The 15191-nt window shown below is 41.1% G+C and overlaps 1 protein-coding gene across 1 annotated transcript in view; it reads left to right on the top strand.

Moving 5' to 3' along the window:
• Positions 1 to 454: 454 nt before the first annotated feature.
• Positions 455 to 15191, top strand: part of USP9X (ubiquitin specific peptidase 9 X-linked) — a gene marked incomplete at its 3' end in the record, with an annotated part of 144991 nt that continues 130254 nt past the window's right edge. Inside the window, 1 exon segment of the mRNA XM_037734399.1 lies at positions 455 to 661.

The following is a 15191-nucleotide window of genomic DNA, read 5'->3' as shown; positions in this document are numbered from 1 at the left end:
TTTGCCGGATCCGCCATATTGACGAGGACGGGTATCCGCGGCTGCGGACGCTAGTCTCCGCCGCCGCCGGAGCCGCAACCCCTCTGCACCCGGCCCCGTTAGGGCCTCTGCCGCGCCGAGCCCCTCCCCGCCTTGCACAACTCCCGGGCCTCGCGGGAGCCTGCCGCCGCCGCCTCTCTCTCACGGGAGGCGGCCGCCTTAGCGCCCGGTGCTCGGGTCGGCGCCGGGAGTGAGGAGCGAGCTGCTGCAAAGCGACCAGGCCCGGAGCGGGGACAGAGGCGGCGACTAGGGGAAGGTGAAGCCGTCGCTGCAGGAGGAGGAGCTGGAGGAGGTGACGCAGGAGAAACGCACCGCCCGGAGCCGTCTGAGCTCAGCGAGAGCCCCAGTCTGAGGGGAGAAGGGGGAAGAGGGCCGTCGCCGGCCGAGGAGGAGGAGGAGGAGGAGGCGGGCGCGGCGAGGAGCGAGTTCCGGCGCCGGTGTGCAGCCTCTTCGTTGAGACGCCCGGAGCCCGGCAGCCGCAGCCTTTCGATACACTTTGTTGCCCGTCACCCCGGCCTGGGATGCACCCAGGGTAGGTCTTGTCCCGGGACCGAGCCCCACCGTCGCCTGCTGCCTCCCGCCTCCGCGTGCCCTGGTTCTGAGAAGACGTCTGTGTCGTGCGGTGAGTGGCCAGCTGCGCCGGGGCGACGCGCCTTCCCGGGGCCAACAGCTGGAAGTGGGTGAGGGGAGGAGGGCGAGGGGGGGTGTGCGTGTGTGCGAGCTTTTTCCCTAGACGGCTGCCGGGCGGGCCGGGGCTTCCCGGTTCCCCCTCCTCCGGCCCGGGCTGGGCGGGCGCGCGGGCCGGTGTTGGGTGCGGAGCCGGTGTCCCGAGAGCGTGTCTGTGTGTTTTGGACTGTAAGGGAAAATGGCTGACGGCTCCGTCCCTCCCCCTCCTCCCCCTTCCCGTCCTGTCTGGGGCCGTGTAGGAGGATGGAGTCTCCGGGCGTGGCGGGCAGCCCCCCCCACTGCCGTCCGCACCAGGGGTCCGGGTCCGTATTGGGGGCTAACAGCCCCTGGCCCGGCCGCCGCTTTCCTACCCCGTCTGGTTCCACTTGACACCAAACGCCATTACTGAGGTGGAGTGATTTGGAGCCGGGGAGCTAGGCCTCGGCTACGCCTGGCTATCAGGCCTGACGACTTGTCCGCCTCCCCCCACCCTCCCGCGATAACCCGCAGTTTCTTCCCTGCCCTGGGCTCCCGTAGTCCGAGCTGGGTTATCGGCCTCCTACACCTCCTTCGCCTCCCTTAGTTTGCAGGGGGCCAAAGCCTTGAAAGGGGTTTTTGAATGCAGAAATCGCTTCCAAGCTATCTTGGACCTATTACCTTTGTATTTTTAACTGTTTCTCCAAAAAATAATAGCATATGCGAGTTTGTCAGTGATCAGATCTTCAGATTCTTGTGACGTGAGGCTTCAGGTTGGATAAATGGCTGATTTTTCATTCATTGTGAAATATAAGAGTTGTAGAGCAGGTGTATAGATGGCTTCTTAAATTATTTGTATGGGTTTCTGTAGCGACTAGAACTTCCACGAGGATTTGCAAAATTTCTAGTAGAACCTGCTTAAATTAAGCGTGTTATTTTTTGGAAGTTCCATAGTTATAACGTTAATTGAATTTCCACGGCGCAGTTTACAGCTGTGTATAATTGCTTCAGATTGTCTTTGAATTTAAATAAGTTGTAGGCATAGGTTAAATATTCATACTTTATTTTTCGGGGAGAGAAGTATTTGTACCGTTCTTTTACCTGGAAACCTACGAGTCCCTAAATTTACGTAACATTTGTATACTTTCACTTTTGAGGAAGAATAATTTGGGATGCATTGATTAGGAAACTTTCCGACAAGTACTTAACCCTCTCGGAGCTCATTATCTACCCTTAGGTAAGAACTTCTTAAACATAACTAGCTTGGCTGGTTTAGTGAACTTGAACTTAAAAATAGAGACTACAAATTCTCCTTTAGATCTCGCTGGTCTTTTAATTCGCTGGGCTGCCATTTTGGTTTCAGCAGATGCCTTCAAATTCTTGAAAAATTATGTATTAAATGTACAAAAGTGTGAACATTCATTTTCTCAATTTTTAAACTCATGTGCTTTGCCATACATCTAACTTTAACCCTTTAAACTTTATCGTTCCAGCGTTTGGGTGGAGTGAAAGCTTGAAGTATTTGAAATTGGTTGTTCCACAGGTGAACTCAAAATGTCTCTGGTGTTTTACTGTTTTGTTTTCTCTAATTTAAAAATAGGACGTTTGGACTATATGAATTCTATCCCTTTTCTTGTATTTTTTGCATGAACATGTAACTTGTAATTCTGGTTATCAACGTTCTCATGTTTCTTTTGTTTGCTGACCTTGGTAGTTTCTGAGAGAGGATTTCTGGAGGGAGTAATGGCAGGAACAGTACATTTGAGAATGTAAGTTACTTCAGGAAGGAACTTTGAAGGGCAGATTTTACCTTTGACCAGGTTATTGGGGTCTCTGGTGCTCACAGTTTTTTTTTTTTTTTTTTTTTTTTTGAGACCAGTCTTGCATTGTCGCCCAGGCTGGAGTGCAGTGGTGTGATCTCGGCTCACTGCAACCTCCGCCTCCAGGGTTCATGCGAATCTCCTGCCTCAGCCTCTCGAGTAGCTGAGATTACGCCCGGCTAATTTTTTGTATTTTTAGTAGTGACGGGTTTCACCGTGTTATCCAGGATGGCCTCGATCTCCTGATTTCGTGATCCGCCTGCCTTGGCCTCCCAGCTCTCATATTTTATCTATGGAATGCTCAAGTAGGATTTATTTCTTCGAGTCCTGAAGTACGTTTTTTAATATCTTAAGATTTGAGATTTCTTGGCTATCTTCTCAGATTTTTCTTTGACATAGTATTAATGTAGCTTATGGTTTTGAAATGGGTGTTTGTCATGAATTTGCCAGTCATCCAGTTCTTGATTAGTTGGTCCCACAAGAAGCGTTCTTTGAGCTTATTTATATTTCATAAGATCAATTTCTAACGTTCAGTTTAAAAATTTTAATATTGAAACCAATCTTTGTTTAAAACAGGTTTAAGAAAGTTATTTGAAATATTTAGTGGTGTGTGTTAATGGGTTAGACGCCTTGTAAGTCTTTTGGGCAATGGAGGGGGGTGTCTTATCCTGAGATTGCGTTAGTTGATTTTTATTCTAAAAGAATGTATTACTTTTTACGGTAAGCCTGCATTATGTTTTTCCTCTTGTAGGTGTGTTTTCTGAGCCTTGAAATGTTTTCCTTTTTTTTCAAAAAGGGAAGAATGGGATTTTAGTTTTCATTTGGTTCTTTTAGGAGCTGTAGTTTTGAAAGCCATCCTGTTTATTGCTAAGTTCTTGTATTTTAACATAGAGTCTTAATGTTAACATTTGGGAAAAAGTTAATACATTGGACCTCAACCCTGACTGGACATGAGAATCACTTGGTGGGGTTTAAGAAAAAAAACAGCAAACCCCAAAACTGATCCCTGGGTCCCACCCCCAGAAACTGATTAATTGATCTGATACGGGGCCTAGGCAGAGGTATATTTTAAAAGCATTGTGGATGATTCTTACTTGCATTCGGAGTTGAAAACCACTGGGCTATTGTTTTTATCATGTTGTTAGAAATTCCAAGTGGATAAATCAGAAAATGGATTTTTTTCTCAATTTTTTTAGTTATTAGCATGATTATCATTTGAGTGTTAATTATCTGTCAGCACTGTTAAGCGGTTTCCATTTATTACCTTATGGAGATGGGTCTGAGATCTGTCAGGTTCAACCAGTGGTGCTTCGACTACTGTGCTGTTAGTGAAATGACACTGATTGCTATTTTTAAAAAAGCATTTAGAGCTTTTGTTTCTTGTACCAGAGTAGGTTTAGATTTAGTTTAGTTTTTAAGACTATCAAAATAGTCTCCAGTTTGATAAATATCTTGGTCGTCCAAGGGAGATGTTAAAAGCTACGTGGCAGATAGGTTTCTCCCCTTCCATATATCTTCCAGCATGCTCAGGGTGGTATTTTAGTTGGTGGGTTTATGAGAAAATATTAGGCAACTTAACATTCCTAAAAGGTGTAGAGACTACAAGTTTGTCTCCTAGTAATTTATTTAAATCATCCCATAAATGACCATTTGGTATCACATGAAATTCTGCTGTCTCAGTTTGAGAATTTAAGAGTTTTATTTGTTTTGAGTTTTGTATTGTTTTGGCATTGATTTATAATTGATTTATGGAACAAATATAATAACAACAGACATTTATTTGGTGTTTCTGTCTCTTAATCTCCTTGGTCCATTGGACTAAGTTGTAATGGTGGGGAGATGGCAGCAGGAAAGCCTATAGGAGTTCAGGATCTATGAAGTTTTTTTTTTTTTTTTTTTTAAGGCAGATTCTTGCTCAGTCACCCAGGCTCGAGTGGTCACGGTTCACTGCAGCCTTAATCTCTCCTGGACTCAAGTGATCCTCTCACCTCAGCCTCCCGAGTAGCTGGGTCTACAGGCGCTTGCCACTATGCCTGGCTATTTTTTTTGTGTGTGTGGTTTTTTTTTATCTTTATAGAGATGGGGTTTTGCCACATTGCTCAAGCTGGTCTTAAAACTCCTGGGCTCAAGCAATCCGCCCACCTGGGCCTCCCAAAGTGTTAGGATTCCAGGTGTGAGACACTGTGCCTGGCTCTATGAGCATTCTTAGTGTGACACAAGATTCCTCAAAGATCTTTCTGTTAAATTATATCATAGAAAATGGGACTCTAGTGATCATGAAAGAAATTGATGTAATTACTATAAGGAAGAAAGAAACTTCTAACACTTATCTATATTGGGCATTGAATTTATCAATTAGCTACTGTGGATTATAAAGTGATGACCATTGTAATATACTTTTAAGGAGTAACTTGTGAAAAAGCATATTGTTAGGATGAGATCGCTTACCTAAAATTTATTCTTCAAACATACCCATGCTAAATCTTGGTGGCATCAGCATATGTATACACACATACCTTATTTGGCAGCAAATGGGTTTTCAATTTTATTCTCAGTCACTGCCTAACAAGGATTTTCTACCGCCTCTGTATATCAATCATCTGTGGAACTTTTTCAAAATATATTTGCTCAATAGGTGAGTCTTATGTGTAACCAGGGTTTTTTTTTTTTTTTTTTGCAATCCCTTTTAGGGAAAGGGGAGATACGAGACCCTTTGCATGTCTTAGGCAGCAGTACTCTTGCTTGAGTTTAGTTAGTCACACAGTCAAAATAACAGACTGAAACAACATGTAGTGAAAAGCTCAAACACTAGAAGAGACGGATTCCACACTCATGTAATATAACTAGTATATGTGCACCTATATATCAAATTTATTTTCACTTTGCAACTTCTTGATATGGTTCCAGCTTTACTATAAATATTAATATCTGTTAAGACATTAGTTTCCTTTTTACCATTCAACAAATACTTATTGGGCATCTGCTAGGTACTGTTGTAGAGATTACTATTGTCTAGAAGCTAACATTGTATGAAGTGAGGTGGGCTGGACTAGCTGATCTCTAAAGTCCTTAGCGCTAATTTTCTGGCATTCTTTTATGTACCTTATAGGAGAGATTGGATTAAGTTGTTATTTTTAAAAAACCTCATTATGGTATATGCCAATTCAATTTTTTTGTTCCTTTAAGTAGAATTTCATTCTGAACTCCAGTCTTCTCCAGTGAGCCCAAATGTCAAGCATAGTAGAAATAGGTTCTTTTAAAATTCTTGGCATATTGGCTTTAGGAATAGCTGTACTTCTGATGCTGTTAATTTTTGACCAGAAATTACATACTCTGGTGTCACCCCTTACTCCTGCCATGCCTTTGCTGTATTGATGCTCTATTATCTCTACACTGTTTTTCTATTTGTTTATTTTGTTTAGGTGTTTTGATTAATTTTGTCTTCCAAATTCTATAAGGTTAGTGGCTTTCATCCTAAGTCACTGATAATATCCTTAGCACCTAGAAAGTGCCTGGCATACAGACACTCAGTAACTGTTGGATGAATGTAGTTAATCGTTATATTCTTGCTATTTTACTTTTTGGTAATTATCTTTACGACTCAGAGTCACTTGTCTTACCAATCCCGTTACAGTAAAGAGTTCTAAAAGAGATCCCAGTTCTAGTCGGACCCTTCATTTTTTTTAGATGAGAAAAATGACTCAAAGGGGTGAAGTAAGTTGACCAAGATAGCATGCCATAGACTGCATTCTTTATGAAGCTATTTCTATATGTGTCAAATCATATTAATTATTAAATTCTCTGTCGTCACTCATAAAATTAACATTAAATTTTCTCCCTGGTAATGGCTAATAAGATCAGGGATTCTGTCCTTTACTTTTGTGTATTACAGAGCATCTAGAATAATACTGTTTATAGTAACCACTTGATTACATGAATGGGAAAATTTGGGGCAGAATTTAACTTGCGATACCTCCAACCTCTTGTACAGAATTGATGCATCTTCATTTTATGGCACCCTATGGTTTATCCTTATTAATCATGTGAGCTTTGAACACGTTTGTCCCATGTTAGTCAACCATAATCAAAGGAATTGTTTTCCTTGGGATGAGTTTGAGCTGGTAATCTTGGATATTAGATCCCATCTTCTACAGAGCCTGTGAATTGGGTGGAAAAGAAAAAGGAAAAAGGGAGTGATAAAGCCTCCTGTTACTGTCCTTTATGTCCATATTATTCCTGCTGCCTTTAGTGGCTATTGAGAGTTACAAGTTGAGGCTGTTGGTTACATCTCACTTTTCTGGTCTTTTCTGTCAATTGGTTACTTAGGACTACTAAGTAAGTCCCCTCTTTATTAACTTGGACCCCCGAGAGCATGGAAGTTACCGTACGATGTTAGACCCATTTCTACCTAACAGTATTTTCTCTCTGGTCGAGGTGTAGTATACAAAGGTTTGGTTGCTCTGCTTGGTAACATATCTGGAGTTCAGAGTAGGGATCAGTAAACTTTTTCTGTAAAGGGCCACATGGTAAAAATACTTTGGACTTTGTGGGCTGAGAGACAAAATTGAGGACATTGGGTAAGTTTTTTATTGGTGAAATAAAAAATAAATACATTTAAGTATAATGTAAGTCTAATGAGAAAAACAGAATTTGGTATATGTATGTGAAGGGGAGGTAATACAGTATTTTGCTTAATAGGATAAAGTTCAGTGTTCTTGTCATCAAATTGATTGCAAATGTTTTGTGTGAAATCCGTTCTTGACTTCTGAGCTGTACAAAACAGGAGGCTGGAATTGGTCTGTTACCATAGTTTTCCAGTCCCCAGTTAAGAGCAGTGATGGCTGGAGTGTGGTGGTGCAATCATAGCTCATTGCAGCCTGGAATTCCTGGGTTCAAGCCATCCTTGCACCTCAGCCTGGGGAGTAAGTAGGACTACAGGCCTACACTACCTCACCTGGGTAATGTTTGGTAGAGAACAGGGGTCTTGCTGTGTTTCCCAGGCTGGTCTCAAACTCCTGGTCTCAAACTCCTGGTCTCAAGCAGTCCTTCTGCTTTGGCCTCCCAGAGGATTATAGACCTAAGCCACTGTGTTTGACCTACCGTTTGATACACTATATGTTAACAACTCTGAACCTCCTTTTCTCAAGTCAGGTTCAGACTTTTGTACATTAGCTGATGAAAGGGGTTTCTTTTTATTGCAAGGTGGTATTGCATGAGAATAGTTTGGTTTCAGCAGCTTTGCTGTATTTATACAGCAGTATCTTGTGTTTATGTGTAAGTTCAGATGTATTTTGCCCTTTTATGAGTGGAAAACAAAAATGTAAAAGTGCATAACCTGGAGGTCTTAAATATCATTGAGACATAGGGAGTGGGTTAGGGATATGAATCTTAAACCTTACTGGTTTAGGTTGTGCTCATTGGTTAGGTTAGTTGACTTTGTTCAAGTAGTGAATGAAATAATTAGAATGAAATAGGAATTAAGTATGGCAAATGTATGATGAAGCTTACATTTGAAAGATGAGGGTATAATTAGAAATATTATGATTTTCTGTATTCTGTGAGTGGGAAAAACCCCTAAAAACATGTGACTGTTGTTTTTGAAATTTTTTACTTCTCTCTTATTTTCAGGAATGTGAAAGGAGGATACTGGCTGTGTACAGCATTTGTCTAGACTTTTGAAAATATAGAAAATCTCATTTAATCAGTATGCATATTATCTGTTTACTATGTCCTTTGTAGATATCATCAATTATCCAGGATTTTTAAGAGTTGACTTGGAGTGTGCAGAGCTGAGGCAAGAGGGATTGCAGGGCCAGACTGAGTGCTGGAGGAGGAACCTACTATAGAGCCTACAGGTGTATGTATGTATGTATTTTGAGGCAGAGTCTCACTCTGTCACCCAGGCTAGAGTGCAGTGGCACAATCTTGGCTCACTGCAACCTCCCCCTCCTGGGTTCAAGCGATTCTCCTGCCTTAGCCTCCCGAGTATCTGGGACTACAGGTGTGTGCCACCATGCCCAGCTAATTTTTGTGTGTTTTTTAGTAGAAACAGGGCTTCACCATATTGGACAGGCTGGTCTTGAACTACTGACCTCATGATCCACCCGCCTCAGCCTCCCAAAGTGCTGGGATTACAAGGGTGAGCCACCGCGCTGAGCCCTATTTATTTTAATTTTATTTTTTTGAGATGAAGTTTTGCTCTTGTTGCCCAGGCTAGAGTACAATAGCACAATCTTGACTCACTGCAACCTCCCACTCCTGGGTTCAAGTGATTGTCCTGGTTCAACCTCCCGAGTAGCTGGGATTACAGGTATGCACTACTACACCTGGCTAATTTTTGTGTTTTTAGTAGAGATAGGGTTTCACTGTGTTGGCCAGGCTGGTCTCGAACTCCTGACCTCAGGTGATCTGCCCGCTTTGGCCTCCCAGAGTGTTGGGATTACAAGTGTGAGCCACCGTGTGCCTGGCATGTTTCTTGTCTGATGTCAGTGCATGTCATTATCTGAGCCATATCAATGTCGGCTGAGGATTGCATTGTTATCCTCGTGCATGATGGGAAGGAGAATCATGTCAGTGCTACCTTACTATGGTTGAATAGAAGTTATTCATTTAATGTAGATTGAGTTGAGTATCCCTTATCCAAAATGCTTGGGATCAGAAGTGTTTCCAATTTTGTATCTACCCCCCCACCCCCAGATTTTGGAATATTAGGAATACTAGAGTGAAATTCCAAATCCGAATTTTGAGGCCAGACACGGTGGCTCACCCCCATAATCCCAACACTTGGGAGGCTGAGGTGGGCGGATCACTTGAGATCAGGAGTTTGACATCATCCTGGCCAACATGGTGAGACCCTGTCTCTACTGAAAATACAAAAATTAGTCAGGCGTGGTGGCATGCGCCTGTAATCTCAGCTACTTAGGAGGCTGAGGCCAGAGAATTGCTTGAAACCGGGAGATGGAGGTTGCAGTGATCTCGGCTCACTGTAACCTTTACTTCCCGGTTTCAAGCACTCCAGCCTGGGCAACAGAGTGAGACTCTGTCTCAAAAAAAAAAAAAGTTCAGAGTTTGGAACATTTTGAATTCCAGATTTTCAGATAAGGGATGCTCACCCTGTGCCATTTTAGGCACCAGAGGGTATATAAAGATGATTGTCTACTTTCTGAAGTATTGTGAGCCAGACAGTTATACAGTGCAATTACAGCTATATTAAATAGAGGTGTGAAAAGTGTAGTAGGAGAGATGGAGAAATCATTGTTTGGCATTGGGTGAGGTCTTGAAGGATGTACTGTTTTCATGGCTCTATTAATTAGAGCAGGGACTTCCAGGCAGAGGGAGCAACTTGCTATCAGGCAGGGTTTTTTAACCTCGACACTATTGACAGTTTGGGCCACATAATTCTTTGTTGTGAGGTGCTGTCCCTCTCAGTCCTAGCTTCTATCCACAAGATGACAGTGGTATAGCCCCCACCATCCCCATGTCTTCAGACATTGCTAGTTGTGCCCTTGGGGCAAAATTGAGAACCATTATTTGAAATGGAGCAATGAAAGTGTGAAAGTATAGTGTTTTCAGGGCAAAAACTAGTAGGAGAGTGGAAGGAACACTGGAGACTCTGGGAGGGGAGGGGTTATAGAGATGGGGCCGAAAGGTAGTTTGAGTGAAGCTAAAATCAAAAGGGGTGACCTTGAGTGTCACGTTAGGACATATGCCTCTTACTGTTAAGGTAATGAGATATGTACTTTCAGGCTTAAGTGAAAGGAGACATTAGATTTGTGTTTGTTTTTGAAAGATAATTCTGATGGCATTCATGGCAGATGTATTTGAGAGTTTGGGTCTCGGGAGATTGAGATGGTATTTTAACAGTTCTCCTGAGAGATAATAAGTAATGGTTAGGGAATGGAATAAAGGAATGAGATCAGTGGGGTGCTCCCATGGTATGAGGGAGGTGCTGCTAATTTGAGTTTGGCTTTTTTGTCACAGAATGGAGTACTGAGCTAAAAAGCAAAACACCTCTATTGTCTTCTCTTTCAGCTTTTACCTGCCACCCCGAATTTCCTTTCCTCACTGAGAGCTGCTGTCTTTTGAGATCTGTTGAAAGGTCAGAGAGAGAAAGGAATCTGGGTTATAGAATGACTACTCTCCCAATGTGATTCCTTAGACAGTGGATTATCAAAGCACAAGTGTTTCCCCCCCTCCCGACGCCACTGCCACTGTAAGGGGTTAGACTCTGGTATCCAGAGAGCATTAACTGTAGCCTCTCTCCTTGGTTTGTGTAGATGTTATTTTGCCTTAAAATAGTTTGATATACAAACATGGATGAATAATCTGATTGTTTAAATAATTGTAATAATTTAATTGCTTCCTATTTTGGCGGTTAGCTTTACTATTTTAAGTGAGAATGTAGTCAGTGGAAGGGTACTGGACTTGGGGTCAGGTTGTGTTTTAATTTTATTTTATATATTTTTTGAGACAGTCTCTCTCTGCTGCCCAGGCTGGAGTGCAGTGGTGCGATCTCAGCTCACTGCAGCGTTTCCCTCCCGGGTTCGAGTGATTCTCCTGTGTAGCTGGGATTACAGGCATACGCCACGACCACTGGCTAATTTTTGTATTTTTTGTAGATTCCGGGTTTCCTCATGTTAGCCAGGCTGGTCTTGAACTCCTGACCTCAGGTGATGAGCCCACCTTGGCCTCACAAGGTACTTGAATTATAGGTGTGAGCCATTTCTCAAGCCATTGCGCCTGGCCAAGAGCTGTGCTTTAGTTCCAGTTATTCCCCTCCCTATGTTAAATCATTTAGCTAACCTCTTGGGTCATTAATGACTGTAAAAACCAAGATGTTGGACAAGAGGTGAGTCAAACTACTACTTTTTTAGTTCTTAAATTTTATCTTTATTCCTAGGGATGTGGAAAAATCTGTAGTCTAGAGAAGAGAAACTGTCAAGTAAAGGAAAATAGAAAAGGTAAAAACACGTTAATGGGTTTAGGAGTTGATTATATTCCTCCACTTGTCAATCCAACAACTTGAATGTCTCCTCCTCCTTGTTTCTCCTGTGTATGGTCTGAAGGACTTTATTTTATTTAGAATCCTGTGGGTTAATTGTGCTTGGCCCGGAGTTTGTACTATGAATTTAGGGACCATAGACTTTGTAGCCAGGGTGTAATTTCTTTGTTGGCAGAGCAGTTTAAAGTTTTGCTAAGTTTTCATCTGCAGTCTAGCTTAAGCTTTAAGAACAAAACTGCTGCTAAAAAGTGATATAGCCTGCTAGGGGAAATAATATTTAGGGGGAAATTATTTTTTCCAAATTGAAGATGAAAATACACAGATAAATATAGTAGCAGTGATTTTTATCTGGCACAGATGGTTTCAGAGAAAATGTTGATACCTCATTTCTTATTACTGTAAGAGAACTAGCAAAAGAAGCTTATTTTTGTTATATTTCTTAGCCAAGTCACTCTCAGACTTGTTGGTCTCAGGATGCTTTTATACTCTTAAATTACTGAGGATCCCAAAGAGCTTTTGTTTATGTGGGGTTACAGCCATTGATTATTTACTGTATTAGAAATGAAAACAGACTTTTAATAAAGTTATGTATGCTTTTAAAAGTAACAAAACACACTGCATGTCAATGTAGATAATATTTTTATGAAAAATAACTTTTCTAGAACAAAAATCAGAAGAGGCATTGTTTTACATGTTGTGCATATCTCATCTGGCTTAATAGAAGATAACTGGATTCTCTGCCTCCTTCTGCCTTCAATCTATTGTGTTGTAATACATTATATAGCCTCTGGAAAAACTCCACAGTACACTTTAGAAAGAATGACAGTGAAAGTGACAAAATTTTATGGAAACAAGTTTGACCTCTCTGACCTCTTGAAAGGGTCTCAGGGACCTCAGGGATCTTTGAGAACCAGTGTCTTGGACCACCAAGAGAAGTTGGATGTTATCTTTTGAGTGGCTTATCTACTGTAAATTTTATTTTAACTGAGATAACTTACAGTAAAATGCACAAATATTAGATTGTATAGCTTGATAAATTTTAGAAAAACGTGTGTATCTATGTAATCATTCAGATCAAGATATAGAATATTTCCAGCACCCTGGAAGGTTCCCTTATGCATCTACCTCCCCGTAAAACCCCAAATACTCTGACCTCTGTCTTTTATTTATTTAGTTAGTTTTTGAAATCGTGTCTCGCTCTGTTGCCCAAGCTGGAGCTCCGTAGCGTGATGTTGGCTCACTGCAACCTCCGCCTCCCGGGTTCAAGTGATTCAGCCTCCCGAGTATTTGGGATTATAGGCGCCTGCCACCATGCCCAGCACCATGCACTGCTACTTGTTTGCTATTTATTTAGCCTGCAGCTCAAATGTTACCTCTCCTGAGAAGCCTTTAATAGATAGTCTCTACCTTCTTCTAATTTACTCCTTTTTCAAGCTTTGTATTAAGGAAAAATCAGACATACACAGATGTAGATAAACTTCCATATGCCCATCAACCAGCTTTGACTCATGGCTAGTCTCTTTTTACCCATCCCTTCCATTTTGAAGCAAAACCCGGATAGCATGTCATCTTACATATTTCAGTATATCCCGGTCTAATTTAGATGTTTTTTTTTCTTGATGCTCACATTGTGCTGCTCTGTTGTAAATTATAAGTTTTCAATTTAGTTCTTACGTATTCTCTTATTCTAGTTTGTAAACTTTTTGCAGGTAACAATCATTAACACTTAGCACCTATGTGTGAGGATCTATGAAATTGCTTCACCTGCATAAATTCTTTATTTTCTTACAACAGTCCTAAAAGGTAGATATTACTGTCTCTGTTGTGTATATATAAGGACACCAAGGCACGGAGGTTGAATAACTTGTCTAGCTTGTATACCTAGTTAAGCAGTAGAACAGGAATTCAAACTAAGGCAGTCTATCTTCATCCTTTAGTGTTAACCACTACATTACATAATGTCTGCATAAATGAGCTCTCTACTGCATATAAGTTATTTTGATCGTCTTTTTTCTTAATTAACATTTTTTCCTTTTTTTTTTTTTTGCCTCCTGGCTTGCATTTGCCAACGGCACACAGGTATTATTTGCTCTTTCATAAAATCTAGCTATAAAGGACTCTTAGCATCCAACTCTCTTTTTACTTTTTAATTTTTTTATTATTATTTTGGAGATGGAGTCTCGTTCTGTCACCCAGGCTGTAGTACAGTGGCATGATCTTGGCTCACTGCAACCTCCGTCTCCCAGGTTCAAGTGATATGCCTGCCTCAGCCTCCCAAGTAGCTGGGATTATAGGCATGCCACCACACCAGGCTAGTTTTTGTAATTTTAATACTGGCGTGGTTTCACCATGTTGGCCAGGCTGGTCTTGAACTCCTGATCTCAGGTGACCCACCACACCCAGCCAACTCTCCTATTTTAAAGATGAGCATCCTTGCTTTTAGCTGTTCTGCTTCTAATTTTATATGTGATATTCTGTCAAAAAATTGCTGACCTCTGGTGTCTTTGTTTAATAATAGTGTCTCTGTAATATAATTATAGGGAGAAGGTGCCACATATTGAATTTAAATATTTTTGGTTTTTGTATACTATATTTTAAATTTCTAATGTTTTCATTTTTGCTTTAATATTGTATTTGAAAATTTCATTTGCAGTAATTTGGTATAGCTTTCACTTTAGATTTTTCTGTTTTTATTTGAGTATTAGCCTTCATGGTGTTATTTTGTGTGTTTGAAACTTTAAGATTAATTAAGTGTTCAAAGACATAAGGACTTTAGAGGATACTTCCCAGATCTTATTGGAATTTGTGTGTGTAAAACTATTATGGAAACAACCTGAAAGTCCATTGTCCATCAAGTGATGACTACATAAATAAAATGTATAATGGAATATTATCTGCCAATGAAAAGGAATGAAGTACTGATACATGCTATATCTTGGATGAACTTTGAAAACATTTACACTTAAGTGAGAGGAACCAGTCACAAAAGACCTCATATTGCATGATACAATATATATGAAATGTCCAGAATGGGCCAATTCATAGAGTCAGAAAATAGATTAGCATGGGGCTGAGGGAGATTGGAGGGAAGGGAGTATTGATGGTAGGAAGTTTCTTTTAGAGGTGATGAAAAATAATAGGAGATCGATTTTGGTGATAATTGTACAACTCTGAATATACTGAAAACCTTTGACTTGTACACTTTGAATGGACGATTTGTATAGTATGTGAATTAGATCTCAAGACTGTTATTTAAAAAAACTGAAAAATAATTTATAGTGATCTCATTGTTTAAAAGGAATTTGAAATACTTTGGTTTACTTTTTCAGATTCTTGACATTTATGACTTAACCAATCTAGTTTTGGAAGAGCACCCATTGGAGGCACATGAAAAATATTATGAGGCTGGGCGCAGTGGTTCATGCCTGTAATTCCAGCACTTTGGGAGGCTGAGGCGGGCAGATCACTTGAGGTCAGGAGTTCAAGACCAGTCTGGCTAACATAGTGAAAACAGGTCTCTACTAAAAATAGAAAAAATTAATTAGCTGGGTGTGGTGGCACCACCCTGTAATCCCAGCAACTTGGGAGGCTGAGGTACGAGAATTGTTGGAGCCTGGCAGGTGGAGGTTGCAGTGAGTTGAGATTGTGCCATGGCACTGGAGTCTGGGTGACAGCGAGACTCTGTCTCA

The sequence above is a fragment of the Cebus imitator genome, unplaced genomic scaffold, assembly GCF_001604975.1.
Source record: "Cebus imitator isolate Cc_AM_T3 unplaced genomic scaffold, Cebus_imitator-1.0 Scaffold613, whole genome shotgun sequence".
Taxonomy (NCBI): Eukaryota; Metazoa; Chordata; class Mammalia; order Primates; family Cebidae; genus Cebus; species Cebus imitator.
The sequence above is the reverse complement of the archived record's forward strand: the minus strand, read 5'-3'. Positions and strand labels throughout refer to the sequence as shown.